Genomic DNA, 16,868 nt, shown 5'->3' on the forward strand with positions numbered 1-16,868 from the left:
TTCTGCAGCTGCTGGAGCCAACAGTGATAAAATCTGCAGGCAAGCAAAGGTCAAGAGGGTGCCGTGCTCTGGGAGGAGGGGGGCCCTTGGGTCCTGAGGGGTGCTAGGCACCCATAGGTGCTCTATGGCTGGCTCTGGAACAGGACATGAGTTATACTCACCCGAGATTCCTCAACACCCCACCTTTCTAGGAGCAGATCCACTCTGGGCCCCAAGAAGCTGTGATCAGGGGGATCCTGTAGGAGCAGGGTTCCTGACTGGCAAGGCTCCTGCTGAGAGTGTGGCTGAGCTGGGGACAAGAGTCTCAGGCTAGAAGGTGCTTATTTGGCCTGCAAGGTGCTAGGGCACCCCGTGTCTGGGTGTGTCCGAATGTGGCCTGCTTTTACAGCATGTGAGCAGAGAGGCTCAGATCCTCTGCCTGATCCTGTGTGCTTGTAAAGGCCGTTATCAAGCCACATCTACTGTGCCCATTTCCCAGACTCGACTGCTTAGAAGCCGTGTTTTGTACCCCATGATCCTGCCCTTATTCAGTTCCTTCCTACCACAGAAACTACCTGTAGACCTAACCTATACTAAGGGGACAAGGAATAAAACTTCTAGACTTACTAATATTCTAAAGAAAAAATATTTTTGTTTCTTTAGTCCTGTGTGACAAAATTTCTAAACTTTTTTCTCTTACCAAACAGAACATGATAATTTTTTTAATTAAATAGTTCAGAAAAACAAACAAATGAGAAATGAAAGTAACTCTCCTCTCTCTCTAGCTCTGCTCCCCAGAGGCAACCACCATCCACAGCTATTTAATTCCTATAAGAGTCAGAATATAATTGAAGAAGGAAAAAGCATATTTCCTCATAATGGACTCACAAAATAGAAAGAGGTAATGTGGGAAAGAAAGAATATAAAGAGTGGAAACAGGGGTATATGGAAGCAGAGAACATATATGCTGTTGAAGCTATGTTGGTATCTTTTAAAGGTGTTTTTTTAATATTTTTTATTAATTAAAAAAAATTACAAGATACATAAACATTCCCAACACATGCTCGTTCCGCTCTACACATACACTTAGCAATTCACAATATCATCACATAGTTGCATATTCATCATCATGATCATTTCCCAGAACATTTGCATCAATATTTCAGAAAAAGAAATAAAAAGACAACAGAAAAATAAAACAAAAACAGAAAAAAAAATTTTACATACCATACCCCTTACCCCTTCCCTTCATTGATCACCAGCATTTCAAACTAAATTTATTTTAACATTTGTTCCCCCTATTACTTATTTTTTAAAGGTATTTTAAAAATATACAGGAACCAAAGTGAGAAAGGGGTCAGTCAGAAACAGCACAAAAGATCTACCATACAGAAAAGGAGGCTGCAATACAGGGAAAGAGAGGTATAAATAAATAAATAAATAAATAAATAAATAAATAAATAAATAAATAAATAAATAAAAGACATGACATAAAACCAAGAGGAAAAGATGACTGAAGCTCATACTGCCTTTACAGAAATAACACTTAATGTTAAAGGATTAAACTCAGTCAAAAGACAAAAGTTGACAGAATGGATGAAAAAGCATGACACAACCATATGTTGTTTACAAGAGACTCGTCTTAGACACAAAGACACAAATAAGTTGAAAGTGAAAGGTTCTAGCTACTTCAATTCTTTAATACTTTTTGCATGTAACATCTCTTTTCAACCTTTAAGTGAAAAGTTACAAAGAAGGACACCATTTATTAATAAAAGGATCCAACACGAAGAAGAAAGAACAATCATAAATATTTCTACACCTAACAACGGTGTTCCAAAACCCATGAGGCACACATGGCAAACTGAAGGGAGACTCCTATGAAGCTTATCCCCACAAAGAATAGACTAAGCCTACTTAAAATTAGGCCTAAGAGTCACCCTCAGAGGACCTCCTTTGTTGCTCAGATGTGACCTCTCAGCCAACATGGCAAGAAAACTCACCACCCTTCCCCTCTCTAAGTGGGACATGAATCCCAGGGGTATAAACGTCCCTTGCAACATGGGACAGAAATACTAGAATGAACTGGGAATCAGCATGCAGGGATTAAGAAAACCTTCTTGACCAAAAGGGGGAAGAGAGAAATGAGACAAAATAAAGCATCAGTGGTTGAGAGATTTCAAACAGAGTCCAGAGGTTATCCTGGAGGCTATTCTTATGCATTACATGAATATCCCCTTTTTAGTTTAGTTTATTAGAGAGGCTAGAGGGAACTGCCTGAAAATGTAGAGCTGTGTTCCAGTACCCTTGTTCCTTGAAGATGATTGTATAATGACATAGTTCTCACAATGTGACTGTGTGATTGTGAAAACCTTGTGTCTGATGCTCCTTTTATCTACGGTATGGACAAATGAGTAAAAAGTATGGATAAAAAACGAATAATGGGGGAACAAATGTTAAAATAAATTTAGTAGATTGAAATACTAATGATCAATGAAAGGGAATGGTAAGGGGCATAGGAAAAAATAGGGGAACAAGGTTCAAATATATTGGGTAGATGGAAATACTAGTGGTCAATGAGAGGGAGGGGTAAGGAATATGGTATATATGAGTTTTTTTTTAATTTCTTTTTCAGTAGTGATGCAAATGTTCTAAGAAATGATCATGGCGATGAATATACAACTATGTGATAATATTGTGAGCCACTGATTGTATACCAAGTATGGAATATTTGTATGTTAAGAATGTTTGTGTTTGTATGTTGTTTTATCAATAAAAATTTTTTTACAAAACTGAAGGGAGAAATATACACCTCTAAAATAATACTTGGAGGGCTGGCCATGATGGCTCAGCAGGCAAGGATGCTTGCCTGCCATGCCAGAGGACCTGGGTTCGATTCCCGGTGCCTGCCCACGTAAAGAAAAAAAAAGAGTCACTCCTATAAAATAATACTTGGAGACTTCACTACATGACTTTCCTCAATAAATTGAACATCTAGACAGAAAATCGATGTTCTAGTTTGCTAGTTCTGGAATGCAGCACACCAGAAACAGATTGGCTTTCAAAAATAGGAGATTTATTTAGTTAATGTACAGTTCTTCAGAGGAAAGGTAGCTAACTTTCAACTGAGGATCTTTTTTACATGGGAAGGCACAGGGTGATCTCTGCTGGCCTTCTCTCCAGGCCTCTAGGTTCCAACATCTTTCCCCAGGGGGACTCCTTTCTGCATCTCCAAAGGCCTGGACTGAGCTACGAGTGCTGAGATGAGGTATACTGAGTTGCCTGGGCTGTGCTACCTTGCGCTCTCTCATTTAAGCACCAGCCAATTAAATCAAATATCATTCACTGCAACAGGCACGCCTCCTAGCCGACTGCAGATGTAATCAGCAACAGATGAGGTTCACATGCCATTGGTTCATGTCCACAGCAATAGAACTAGGCATCTTCACCTGGCCAAGTTGACACCTGAATCTAACTACCACAATTAATAAGGAAACAGAGAACTTAGATAATATGATAAATGAACTAGACATAACAAACATATAGAACATTGCACTACAAAACAGCATGATATACATTCTTCTCAAGTGCACATACATCACGCTCCAGGACAGACCACAGGCTGGGTCACAAAACAGGTCTCAATAAATTTTAAAAGATTGAAATTATACAAGGCACCTTCTCTGACTATAATGGAATGAAGCTGGAAATCAATTACAGGCAAACAACAGGAAAATCCACAAAGATATGAAAGTTAAATAACACAGTATTTAACTTTCCAATGGGTCAAAGAAGAAATTATAATGAAAATCAGTAAATATCTCGAGATGAATGGAAATGAGAATACAACATATCAAAACTAATGGGGTACAGCAAAAGCAGTGCTGAGAGGGAAATTTAGAAACCTAAACACTTACGTTTTTTTTTTTTTTTTTTACACGGGCAGGCACCGGATATCGAACCCTGGTCCTCTGGCATGACAGGCAAGCGTTCTTGCCACTGAGCCACTGTGGCCCACCCCCTAAACAGTTAACTTTAAAAAGAAGAAATAGCTAAAATCAAAGACCTAACTGCACACCTCAAGGAACTAAAGAAAGAACAGCAAAATAACCAAAAGCCAATAGCAGGAAAAAAATAACAAAGATTAGAGCAGAAATAAATGAAATTTAAAAATCAATAGAGATCGCTAACAAAACCAAAAGTTGGTTCTTTGAAAAAATCCACAAAATTGACAAGCCCTAGACTGAGAAAGAAAAAAGAGAGAGAAGACACAAATAGAAAAAGAAATGGAGAGGGGGACATTATTACTGACTGTCGTAGTTAGATTCAGTTGTCAACTTAGTCAGGTGAAGGCACCTAGTTCTGTTGCTGTGGACATGAGCCAATGGTATGTGAACCTCATCTGTTGCTGATTTACATCTGCAGTCGGCTAGGAGGCGTGCCTGCTACAGTGAATGACGTTTGACTTAATTGGCTGGTGCTTAAATGAGAGACTGCAATGTAGCACAGCTGAAGCAGCTGAGCCCCATACCTCATCTCAGCACTCGCAGCTCAGCCCAGGCCTTTGGAGATGCAGAAAGAAGTGACCCCAGGGAAAGTTGTTGGAACCCAGGGGCCTGGAGAGAAGGCCAGCAGAGATTACCCTGTGCCTTTCCACGTAAGAAAGAACCTCAGCCAAAAGTTAGCTGTCTTTCCTCTGAAGAACTAACAAAATAAATCCCCTTTTATTAAAAGCCAATCTGTCTCTGGTGTGTTGCATTCCGGCAGCTAGCAAACTAGAACACTGACTCAACAGAAATAAAAAGGATCATAAGAGGATAGTATGAACATCTGGTATGAATAAATTAGACAACCTAGATGATATGGACAAATTCCAGAAATACATGAACCAACCCATACTGACTCGACAAGAAATAGAAGATCTCAACAGATGCATAACAAGCAAAAAGATTGACTCAATCATCAAAACCTCCTAACAAAAAAAAGTGAAGGACCAGATAGCTTCGCAGGCGAATTCTACCCAACATTTCAAGAAGAAAACCTGCACAAACTCTTCCAAAAAAGTTGAAGAGGAGGGAACTATACCTGTGCCTGTTTGAAACTATTGTGCACCCCAGAAAAGCCATGTTCTTTAATCCTGATTCAATATTATTGGGTGGGATCTTTTTATTAACTTGTTTCCATGGATTTGTGACCCACCCAATTGTGGGTGAGATTTTTTGATTAGGTGATTTTGATGGAGATGTGTCTCTACCCATTCAGGTGGGTGGCTAACTGGAGTCCTTTAAGAGAGAACCATTTTGGAAAAAGCTTCAGAGCTGACAACAGATAAAGACATATGGAGATGCAGAAAGAAAATGCCCCCAGGGAAGCTATTTGAAACTAGGAACCAAAGGACCAGAAGATGCAAGCCACACACCTTCCCAGATTGGCCTTTCTTGAGTCAAGGTATCTTTTCCTGGATGCCTTAGTTCTGACATTTTTAATGGCCTTAGAACTGTAAACTTGTAACTTAATAAATTCCCTTTATAAAAGCCAACCCATGGAGTGGCCATGGTGGCTCAGCAGGCAGAATTTTCGCCTGCCATGCCAGAGACCCAGGTTCAATTTCCAGTGCCTGTCCATGCGGATAAAAAAAAAAAAAAAAAAACACAACCATTTCTGGTATATTGCATTTCCAGCAGCATTAACAAGCTAAACACTACCTAACTCATTCTATGAGGCCAATAAAAAAAAAATCAAAGACCTAACTGTACACATCAAGGAACTAAAGAAAGCACAGCAAATTAAACCAAAAGCCAATAGAAGGAAAGAAATAACAAGGATTATATCAAGGCCAGATAAAGATACTACCAGAAAGAAAATTACAAACCAATTGCTCTTATGAATATATATACAAACAAAATGCTAGCAAATTGAATCCAACAAACAGCACATTAAAATAAATATATGCTATGATCAAGTGGGATTTATTCCAGCTATGCAAGGGTGGTTCAACATAAGAAACTCAATTTATGCATACACCACATTAATAAAATGGAAGGAAAAAGCATACGATCATCTCAATAGATGCAGAAAAGGCATTTGATAAAACCCAGCATCCCTTCTTGATAAGAACACTTAGAAAATAAAAATAGAAGGAAACATCCTCAACATGATAAAGGACATATATGAAAAACCCACATCTAATATCATACTCAATGGGGAAACACTGAAAACTTTCCCTCTAAGATCTGAAACAAGGATGACCACTGTCACAAGTGTTATTCAACATTGTACTTGAAGTTCTAGTCATAGCAGCTAGGCAAGAAAAATAAATAAAAGGTATCCAAATTGGAAAGAAAGAAGTAAAATGTCCCCTACTTGTAGATTATATGATCCCATATACAGAGAGTCTTGGAAAATCTACAACAAAGTTCCTAGAGGTATTAAATCAATTCAGCAGTGATGGGGTACAAAACCAACATGCAAGAATCAGCAGTGTTTCCATACCCTTGTAAAGAGCAATCTGAAGAGGAAATCAAGAAAAAAATCCATTTATGATAATAACTAAAATAATCAAATATCTAGGCACAAATTTAATCAGCATGTAAATTTTGGTTACAAGGTTCAACCATGGAAATCACAAAACTTTGCTAAATGAAGTCAAAGAAGATCTAAATATAAGGAAGGACATTTCATGTTCATGGACTGGAAGACTAAATATTGTTAAGATGTCAATTCATCCAAAAATGATTTACAGATTTGATGCAATCTCAATCAAAATTCCAACAGCCTACTTTGCAGAAATGGAAAAGCCAATTATCAAATTTATTTGAAAGGGTAAGCCAGAGGACTGAGACTTCTTGTCATTTACACTTATTACAAAACTACAGCGATCAAATCAACATGGTATTGGCACAAAGATAGATATATAGACCAATGGTTTCAAATTGAGGGCTCAGAAATAGTCTCTAATATCCATGACCAATTGATTTTTGGAAAGACTAGCAAGTCCACCCAATCGGGAATGAATAGTCTCTTCAACAATAGATGTTGAGAGAACTGGACCTCCATTTGCAAAAAGAAAGAGGGCCCCTACCTCACAACACACACAAAATCAATTGAAAATGGATTGAAGACCTTAATATAAGAATCCGGACAATAAAAATCCTAGAAGAACATGTAGGGAAGCACCTTTAGGACTTTGTGTTGGGCAATAGTTTCTTACACTTTATACCAGAAGCACAAGCAACAACAGAAAAATAGATAAATGGGACCTCATCAAAATAAAAAACTTGTTTCTCAAAGGACTTTATCATGTAAGTTAAATGACAATCTTTATGACGGGAGAAACTATTTGGAAATCACATATCCAATAAAGGATTAATATTCAGAATATATTTAAAAATTCTTCAACATACACCAAAAGTAAATAATCCAATTTAAAAATGGTCAAGCCTGAAAATGTAGAGCTGTGTTCCAGTAGCCATGTTTCTTGATGATGATTGAACAATGATATAGCTTTCACAATGTGACTGTGTGATTGTGAAAACCATGTGTCTGATGCTCCTTTTATCTACCATATCAACAGAAAAGTAGAACATATGGAATAAAAATAAATAATAGGGGGAACAAATGTTAAAATAAATTTAGTTTGAAATGCTAGTGATAAATGAAAGCGAGGGGTAAGGGGTATGGTATGCATAATCTTTTTTTTCTCTGCTGTCATTTTATTTCTTTTTCTGTTGTCTTTTTATTTCTTTTTCTAAATTGATGCAAACGTTCTAAGAAATGATGAATATGCAACTATGTGATGATCTTAAGAATTACTGATTATATATGTAGAATGGAATGATATTTTAATGTTTTGTTTGTTGTTAATTTTTTTAAATTAATAAATAAAAAAGAATGGTCAAAAAACTTTATGCTGGCTTGAAAGTGTGCCCTAGAAAAGCCATGTCCTTTAATCCTGTTTTAATATTGTAGGGTGGAAACCTCTGATTTGATTGTTTCCATGGAGTTTGACCCACTTAATTGTGGGCATGACCTTTTGTCTAGATTACTCCCATGGAGATGTGACACACCCTTTTGAGTAAATGAGTATGTGACTCCACCCATTCAAGGTGGATCTTGATTAGTTTACTGATCTAATCAAGTAATTAGATTAAATGTCTGTCCCTTTAAAAGGGGAGACATTTTGGAGAAAACACAGTTGCTTCAGAGCCAACAGGGACACAGACATTCAGAGATGCTCATAGTGCCGACAGAGAGAGCAGACACCTGGACATGGACGTTTGGAGATGCAGAGCCAAGATGTTGCCATGTGCATTCTCATGAGATGCTAAGCAAGTCAGAACCCAGAGTTGTGTCCTGGAGGAGCTAAGTGAAGGCCCACGGATGCTTAGAGAGGAAACCACTGGCATCAGAGGCTGGAAATAACGGAACCAGGAATAAGGACTAGCATATGCCAGGTACATGCCTTCCCAAGTGACAGACATCAGCCCCTCTTGAGTGAAGGTACCTTTCCCTGGATGCTGTAGTTTGGACATTTTTATTGCCTTAGAACTGTAAATCTGTAACTTAATAAGTTCCCTTTTTAAAAAGCCACTCTGCTTCTGGTATATTGCATTCCAGCCACATCTAGCAAAGTAAAACAGACTCGAACAGACATCTCTTCAAAGAAGATATACAAATGGCCAGAAAAGCATATGGAAAAATGCTCAACATTATTAGCCATCAGAGAAATGCAAATTAAAACCACAAGAAACCATTTCAGGGTGGTGTGATGGTGGCTCAGCAGGCAGAGTTCTCGTCTGTACGGAGACCCGGGTTCGATTCCCAGTGCCTGCCCATGCAAAAAAAAGACAAAAAAAGAAACCATTTCATACCCATTAGAATGGTTGCTATTTAAAAAATAGGAAATAACAAGTGTTGAAGAAAATGCAGAGAAGTAGGAACACTCATTCATTACTGATGGCAATGTAAAATGGTGCAGCTATTGTGAAAGACAGTTTAGGGTCTAAAAGCTAAGTATAGAAATATCATATGGCCTAGCAATCCCATTACTAGGAATACACCCAAAAGAATTGAAAGCAGGGACTGGACTCAAACAAATATTAGCACTGATATTCATAGCAGCATTACTCATAATTGTCAAAAGATGGAAGCAACCTAAGTGTCCATCAACTGATCAATGGATAAACAAAATGTGGTATATACATGCAATGTAATATTGTTCAGCCGTTAAAGGGAGTGAAGTCCTGATGCATGCAATGACATGGATGAAACTTGAGGACATTATGATGAGTGAAATAATCCAGATATAAAATGACAAATATTGTATGATCTCGCTGATATGAGCTAATTATAATAAGAACCTCAGAGTCAGAATCTAGAATATAGGTTACCAGACGCTGGGTTGCAAGGTATTAATAATAGAGTGGTATATGGGGGAACAAAAACATAGCCTCATGCAAACTATGGATTATAATTAATAGTACAATCATAATATTCTTTCATCAATTGTAACAAAGGTATGCATTAACACTAATGCAAAGTGTCAATAAGAGGGGGTGAGGGGTATTAGGGAATACTGTATTTTCTATGTGATTTTTCTGTAAGCCTACAACTTCTCTAATTAAAAAAATTAAAATAGAAAAAAAAAAAACTATGGAAACAGCTAGAATGCCATCGTGACCTAGTACCCAAACTTGACCTAGTGTCTCCCCAGGCTCACGGGCACATGGAAGGGAGACCCGGGTCACTCAAGACACTATAAAGGAAACACTACCTACCCTGTCCTACCGGGTTCTGAGCCACTGGCTCATAAAGCTAGATTTGTTTTTTTTTTCCCAATCACATAACTTAGGAAAACTTGAAGAAAGCATTTAAATGGTTTTCCAAAGTACCCACCGTTCAAACAGAACTTCATATTAAGAAGAATTATCATATTAAGTATTTTAAGAGAGACTGATTTCTCTTTAAACAAACCTTGATGGTAGAGCAGTTATTCGTGTTTCCTTTCTCCTGGATCTGTTATCACTTTGCAGGTATCTTTGCTCTGCTGAAAAACTCAGCCTCATTAAATACCATGATTACTATGTATTCTGTACAGATCCCTTGATTTGTGTCTTCACTTGGGTAATGTCCTGACCAGAATGAGCCAATCAGAAATTCTGAAATCTTCAAAAGAGACTTTAGAATTGTGTTTTACTCTGTTTTTTTTTTCCCACTTAGTCTTCATAAATAACATTCTTTCCTACTTTCACAAAAATAATTTTCAAATCAATAATTACGACTATCTTAAAAATAAAAAAAGTCACTGGGCTTTGTTCATAAATTAAACAAAATTTTACACATTCCTCTACCAGGCCAAGCATTATGCTCAAGGTTGGAGATTGGTTTTGTGTCTGATGCTCCTTTTATCTACCTTGTCAAAAGACGAGTAGAACATATGAAATAAAAATAAGTAACAGGGGGAACAAATGTTAAAATAAATTTAGTTTGAAATGCTAGTGATAAATGAAAGTGAGGGGTAAGGGGTATGGTATGTATAATCGTTTTTTTTTCTCTTATCGTTTTATTTCTTTTTCTGTTGTTTTTTTATTTCTTTTTCTGAATTGATGCAAATGTTCTAAGAAATGATGAATAAGCAACTATGTGATGATATTGAGAATTACTGATTATATATGTAGAACAGAATGATATGTTAATGTTTTTGTTTGTTCTTAATTTTTTTAATAAATAAATAAATTTTAAAAAAACAACACTGGAGATTGGCGATACAAAAGAAACTTAGGGACAGTGCCTGCCATGTGCCACATGGAACTTACAGTCTAGTGTGAAACAAATATTAATCACTGATCAAATAAATAAATGTAAAATTGCAACTGCATTTAGTGATCTGAACAAAAAGTAGGAGGTATTATAAGAATGTCTAGAGAGGGTGTGACCTAATGAGGGGTAATAAGGGGTAACATTTGAACTGAATTCTGAAAGAGTTAACTAGAGGCCAAGTAAGGGTGTGCCTGGCAGAGCACACACAAAGGCCCTGTCGTTGAGAGGGTGAGTGAGTACAAGGGATTAAGGAAGGTGAATAAGGGTGGAACAGAAGTAAGAGGGAGGTAAGAGTGAGCTATGAAGCAGGAGAACAAATGAGGTAAACATAAGAGCTCTATGAGCTGTGTTGAGTTTTGTCGTTCTTAAGGGCACTGGGCAGTCACTAAAGAATCTTAAGCAACAGTGGTTGGGCAGGTTGGTATGTTCAGATTAAACACTCTAAATGAGCAGTCTGGCTGTTGTATGGAGAGAGGACAGAGGGTGCAGAAGGGTTCAAGATGACCTACAAGGTCATCACAGTAGGGCTTGATAGGTGAGATTGTGCTATTGGTGAGAAATTGAAAGATCAAGAGCTATTTAGAGAGCAATTTTTTTTTTTTTACATGGGCAGGCACTGGGAATCGAACCCGGGTCCTCAGGCATGGCAGGCAAGCACTCTTACCTGCTGAGCCACCGTGGCCCGCCCGAGAGCAATATTTAACAGAACTTAGTAATGGATTGGGTACACATAAATACACAGAACTTCAGGAGATACGTACACAGGGACCCAAAGAGATCCATGCACAGTTGTCCAGCTGCTTTGAGTCCCTCTGAGCTGTGTCCTTATCTGTAAACTGGGAGTTTAGGAGATTCTGCCTGAGCACGGAGCACAGCCACAGAGGAATCCGATGGCACACAAATGAGTTATGTCCATTATTTGGAGGGTGAACTCCTTATTTACATTCTTTTTTTTTTCTTATTTACATTCTTGTATCTTGGCATTGACACATCTCACAAAATTTACAAGTTTTACCATTCATCAGTAAGTTTTCCCAAGATGAGGGAGTTTAAGACCCGAGATAAGATGAAAGAAAAAAGATACCAGAAACTGGAGGGTCACATCAGTCAGGGAAACAAAAGGGGGCACTGGCCTGGGCAGGGGTGATAATATCTTTTAGCTCTCTGGCTGGACACAGGTCCAAAGGAAAGACAAAATGAGCAGTAGGCGGACCCCATCAGAATTAGGCTCTTCTTACGACTTCTAAATCTCTGTCTCTCTAACCCTGAACTCCCCCTGAGCACCAGGCCCATGCATCCAGTGTCCTGTTGGCCTTGTCCATCTCTGCTTGTATGTCTTGCAGGCACCTCATTTTCACCAGTCTGAAATAGAACTCTTCATCCTTATCCTCATATCTGCTTCTCATCTTGGACTCCCTGTATCAGTTACCAGTCTCCGGACAGCATGTCGTCATCCCAGATGCCTTTTTGTCACTCTCACATGCAGAAGAAAAAAAAAAAAAAGAATTAGGCTCTTCTTAAATGCCTTTTTTTCCTTTCAAATTTTATTATCAAATAAAAAACATGTTCATTTTAGAAAATTTTAAAATTTTCTAAAACATTAAATATCCCAAATAATCCCACCACACAGAAACTATCAACGCTAACATTCTGACAAGTTTCCACTGATTCTTTGTATATATACTTAACACAATTGACAGAATACTATACATAGTTATTTAGAAAAGTTTAAAAATCATTATTATTATCATTATTATTACTCAAGAAATACGTTTAAAAACTAATGAAATAAGTCAAAAATGAAATTGTGAATGTGCTTGTTTGAATGTGTGGTGGATGCCAGAAAAGCCATGTCCTTTAATCCTCATTCAGTGTTGCTGGGTGGGTGTTTTTAAATTATTCATGGACATGTGCCCAATTGTGCGTGGTAACTTTTAAAGAGATGATTTCCATAGAGGTGTGTCTCTACGTATTCAAGGAGGGGCTGCTTACCAGAGCCCTTTAAGAAGGAATTATTTTGGAAAGAGCTGCAGAGCCTATGCAGCCAGAGAACTTTGGAGATGAAGAAGGAAAACGCCCCCAGGGAAGCTTCATGAAACAAGAAGCCTGGAGAGAAAGCTGGCACATGTCGTCATGTTCGCCATGTGCCTTTGCAGTTGGAAGAGAAACCATGAACGTCATCGGCCTTTTTGAATGAAGTATCTTTCCCTGAATGCCTTAGATTGGACATTTCTATAGCCTTGCTTTAGTTGAGACATTTTCACGGCTTTAGAACTGTAGACTTGCAACTTAACAAATTCCCCCTTTTAAAAGCCATTGTTTCTGGTATATCACATTCAGTGAGCAAACAAATTAGAACAGTATTCACTGTAGAAAATTCTAAAATACAGATAAAACAAGAAAAGTATCAATGATCTACGTATTTACTGTCAATTTTTTCATGCATATTTGCTTTGCTTCAATTTTCACAAAATTAAATCATTTGTAACACACACATGCTATTTGTAATTTAATATATTTTGAATACTTTTTGTGTCATTAAGTAGTTTTGTACATATAAATACCAAACAAATGCAAACATTCATAACTTTTGATCATTCCGTTCTACATATATAATCAGTAATTTGCAATATCATCACATAGTAGTTGCATATTCATCATCATGATCATTTCTTAGAACATTTGCTTCTATTCAGAAAAACAAATAAAAAGAAAACAGAAAAAAAATGTATATATACCATACCCTCACCCCTCCCCCTCATCAATCATCAGCATTTCACTCTATTTTAACATTTGTTCCCCCTATTATTCATCTTTATTCCATATGTTTTACTTATCTGTTATAAGGTAGATAAAAGGAGTATTAGACACAAGGTTTTCACAATCACACAGTCACATTCTGAAAGCTATATCATTATTCAATCATCCTCAAGAAACATGGCTACTGGAACACAGCTCCACATTTTCAGGCACTTCCCTCCAGCCTCTCCACTACATCTTGACTAACAAGGTGATATCTATTTAATGCATAAGGATAACCTCTCGACTCTGTTTTGAATTTCTCAGTCATTGACACTTTATTTTGTCTCATTTCACTCTTCCCCCTTTTGGTCGAGAAGGTTTCCTCAATCCCTTGATGCTGAGTCTCAGCTTATTCCAGGATTTCTGTTCCACATTACCAAAAAGGTCCACATCCCTGGGAGTCATGTCCCATGTAGACAGGGGGAGGGTGGTGAGTTTAATCGTTGTGTTGGCTGGAGAGAGAGGCTACATCTGAGCAACAAAAGAGGTTCTCTTGGGGGGTTACTCTTAGGCCTAATTTTAAGTAGGTTTGACCTATCTTTTGTGGGGTTAAGTTTCACATGTACAAACCCCCAGATTGGGAGCTCAGCCTACAGCTTTGTTTGCTCACACTGCTTGTGAGAATATCAAGAATTCAACTTGGCCCTCATACCAAACCAGGCAAAGATTACAAAAAAAGAAAACTACAGACCAATCTCTCTAATGAATATAGATGCAAAAATCCTCAACAAAATTCTAGCAAATCGTATCCAACAACACATTAAAAGAATTATACATCATGACCAAGTAGGATTCATCCCAGGTATGCAAGGATGGTTCAATAAAAGAAAATCAATTAATGTAATACACCATATCAACAAATCAAAGCAGAAAAATCACATGATCATCTCAACTGATGCAGAGAAGGCATTTGACAAGATTCAACATCCTTTCCTGTTGAAAACACTTCAAAGGATAGGAATACAAGGGAACTTCCTTAAAATGATAGAGGGAATATATGAAAAACCCACAGCTAATATCATCCTCAATGGGGAAAAATTGAAAACTTTCTCCCTAAGATCAGGAACAAGACAAGGATGTCCATTATCACCACTATTATTCAACATCGTGTTGGAAGTTCTAGCCAGAGCAATTAGACAAGAAAAAGAAATACAAGGCATCAAAATTGGAAAGGAAGAAGTAAAACTATCACTGTTTGCAGACGATATGATACTATATGTCGAAAACCCGGAAAAATCCACAACAAAACTACTAGAGCTAATAAATGAGTACAGCAAAGTAGCAGGTTACAAGATCAACATTCAAAAATCTGTAGCATTTCTATACATTAGCAATGAACAAGCGGAGGGGGAAATCAAGAAACGAATTCCATTTACAATTGCAACTAAAAGAATAAAATACTTAGGAATAAATTTAACTAAAGAGACAAAAGACCTATACAAAGAAAACTACAAAAAACTGTTAAAAGAAATCACAGAAGACCTAAATAGATGGAAGGGCATACTGTGTTCATGGATTGGAAGACTAAATATAGTTAAGATGTCAATCCTACCTACATTGATTTACAGATTCAATGCAATACCAATCAAAATCCCAACAACTTATTTTTCAGAAATAGAAAAACCAATAAGCAAATTTATCCGGAAGGGCAGGGTGCCCCGAATTGCTAAAAGTATCTTGAGGGAAAAAAACGAAGCTGGAGGTCTCACGCTGCCGGACTTTAAGGCATATTATGAAGCCACAGTGGTCAAAACAGCATGGTACTGGCATAAAGATAGATATATCGACCAATGGAATCAAATAGAGTGCTCAGATATAGACCCTCTCATCTATGGACATTTGATCTTTAATAAGGCAGTCAAGCCAACTCACCTGGGACAGAACAGTCTCTTCAATAAATGGTACCTAGAGAACTGGATATCCATATGCAAAAGAATGAAAGAGGACCCGTATCTCACACCCTATACAAAAGTTAACTCAAAATGGATCAAAGATCTAAACATTAGGTCTAAGACCATAAAACAGTTAGAGGAAAATGTTGGGAGATATCTTATGAAACTTACAATTGGAGGCAATTTTATGGACCTTAAATCTAAAGCAAGAGCACTGAAGAAAGAAAGAAAGAAATGGACGCTCCTCAAAATTAAACACTTTTGTGCATCAAAGAACTTCATCAAGAAAGTAGAAAGACAGCCTACACGATGGGAGACAATATTTGGAAACGACATATCAGATAAAGGTCTAGTATCCAGAATTTATAAAGAGATCGTTCAACTCAACAACAAAAAGACAGCCAACCCAATTACAAAATGGGAAAAAGATTTGAACAGACACTTCTCAGAAGAGGAAATACAAATGGCCAAAAGGCACATGAAGAGATGCTCAATGTCCCTGGCCATTAGAGAAATGCAAATCAAAACCACAATGAGATATCATCTCATACCCACCATAATGGCCATTATCAACAAAACAAAAAATGACAAGTGCTGGAGAGGATGTGGAGAAAGAGGCACACTTATCCACTGTTGGTGGGAATGTCAAATGGTGCAACCACTGTGGAAGGCAGTTTGGCAGTTCCTCAAAAAGCTGAATATAGAATTGCCATACGACCCAGCAATACCATTGCTAGGTATCTACTCAAAGGACTTAAGGGCAAAGACACAAACGGACATTTGCACACCAATGTTTATAGCAGCATTATTTACAATTGCAAAGAGATGAAAACAGCCAAAATGTCCATCAACAGACGAGTGGCTAAACAAAATGTGGTATATACATACGATGGAATATTATGCAGCTTTAAGACAGAATAAACTTATGAAGCATGTAATAACATGGATGGACCTAGAGAACATTATGCTGAGTGAGTCTAGCCAAAAACTAAAGGACAAATACTGTATGGTCCCAATGATGTGAATCGACACTCGAGAATAAACTTGGAATATGTCATTGGTCACAGAGTTCAGCAGGAGTTAGAAACAGGGTAAGATAATGGGTAATTGGAGCTGTAGGAATACAGACTGTGCAACAGGACTGGATACAAAAACTCAAAAATGGACAGCACAATACTACCTAATTGTAATGCAATTATGTTAAAACACTGAATGAAGCTGCAACTGAGCTATAGTTTTTTGTTGTTGTTGTTTTTGTTTTTTATATATTTTTTGTATTTTTTATTTTTATTTTTTCTCTATATTATCATTTTATTTCTTTTTCTGTTGTCTTGCTATTTCTTTTTCTAAATCGATGAAAATGCACTAAGAAATGAT

At 37.4% G+C, this 16,868-nt stretch overlaps 1 long non-coding RNA gene across 1 annotated transcript in view; it reads right to left on the minus strand.

The window, feature by feature from the left end:
* Positions 1 to 42: 42 nt before the first annotated feature.
* Positions 43 to 16,868, minus strand: part of LOC143655938 (uncharacterized) — a 22,073-nt gene continuing 5,247 nt past the window's right edge. The window contains exons 2-3 of the long non-coding RNA XR_013162345.1: positions 11,559 to 12,260; positions 43 to 289 (exon numbers count right to left, since the gene is read on the minus strand). This is a non-coding gene — a long non-coding RNA (uncharacterized LOC143655938). The remainder of the gene's footprint in view (positions 290 to 11,558; positions 12,261 to 16,868) is intronic.

This window comes from Tamandua tetradactyla, chromosome 14, assembly GCF_023851605.1.
Source record: "Tamandua tetradactyla isolate mTamTet1 chromosome 14, mTamTet1.pri, whole genome shotgun sequence".
NCBI lineage: Eukaryota > Metazoa > Chordata > Mammalia > Pilosa > Myrmecophagidae > Tamandua > Tamandua tetradactyla.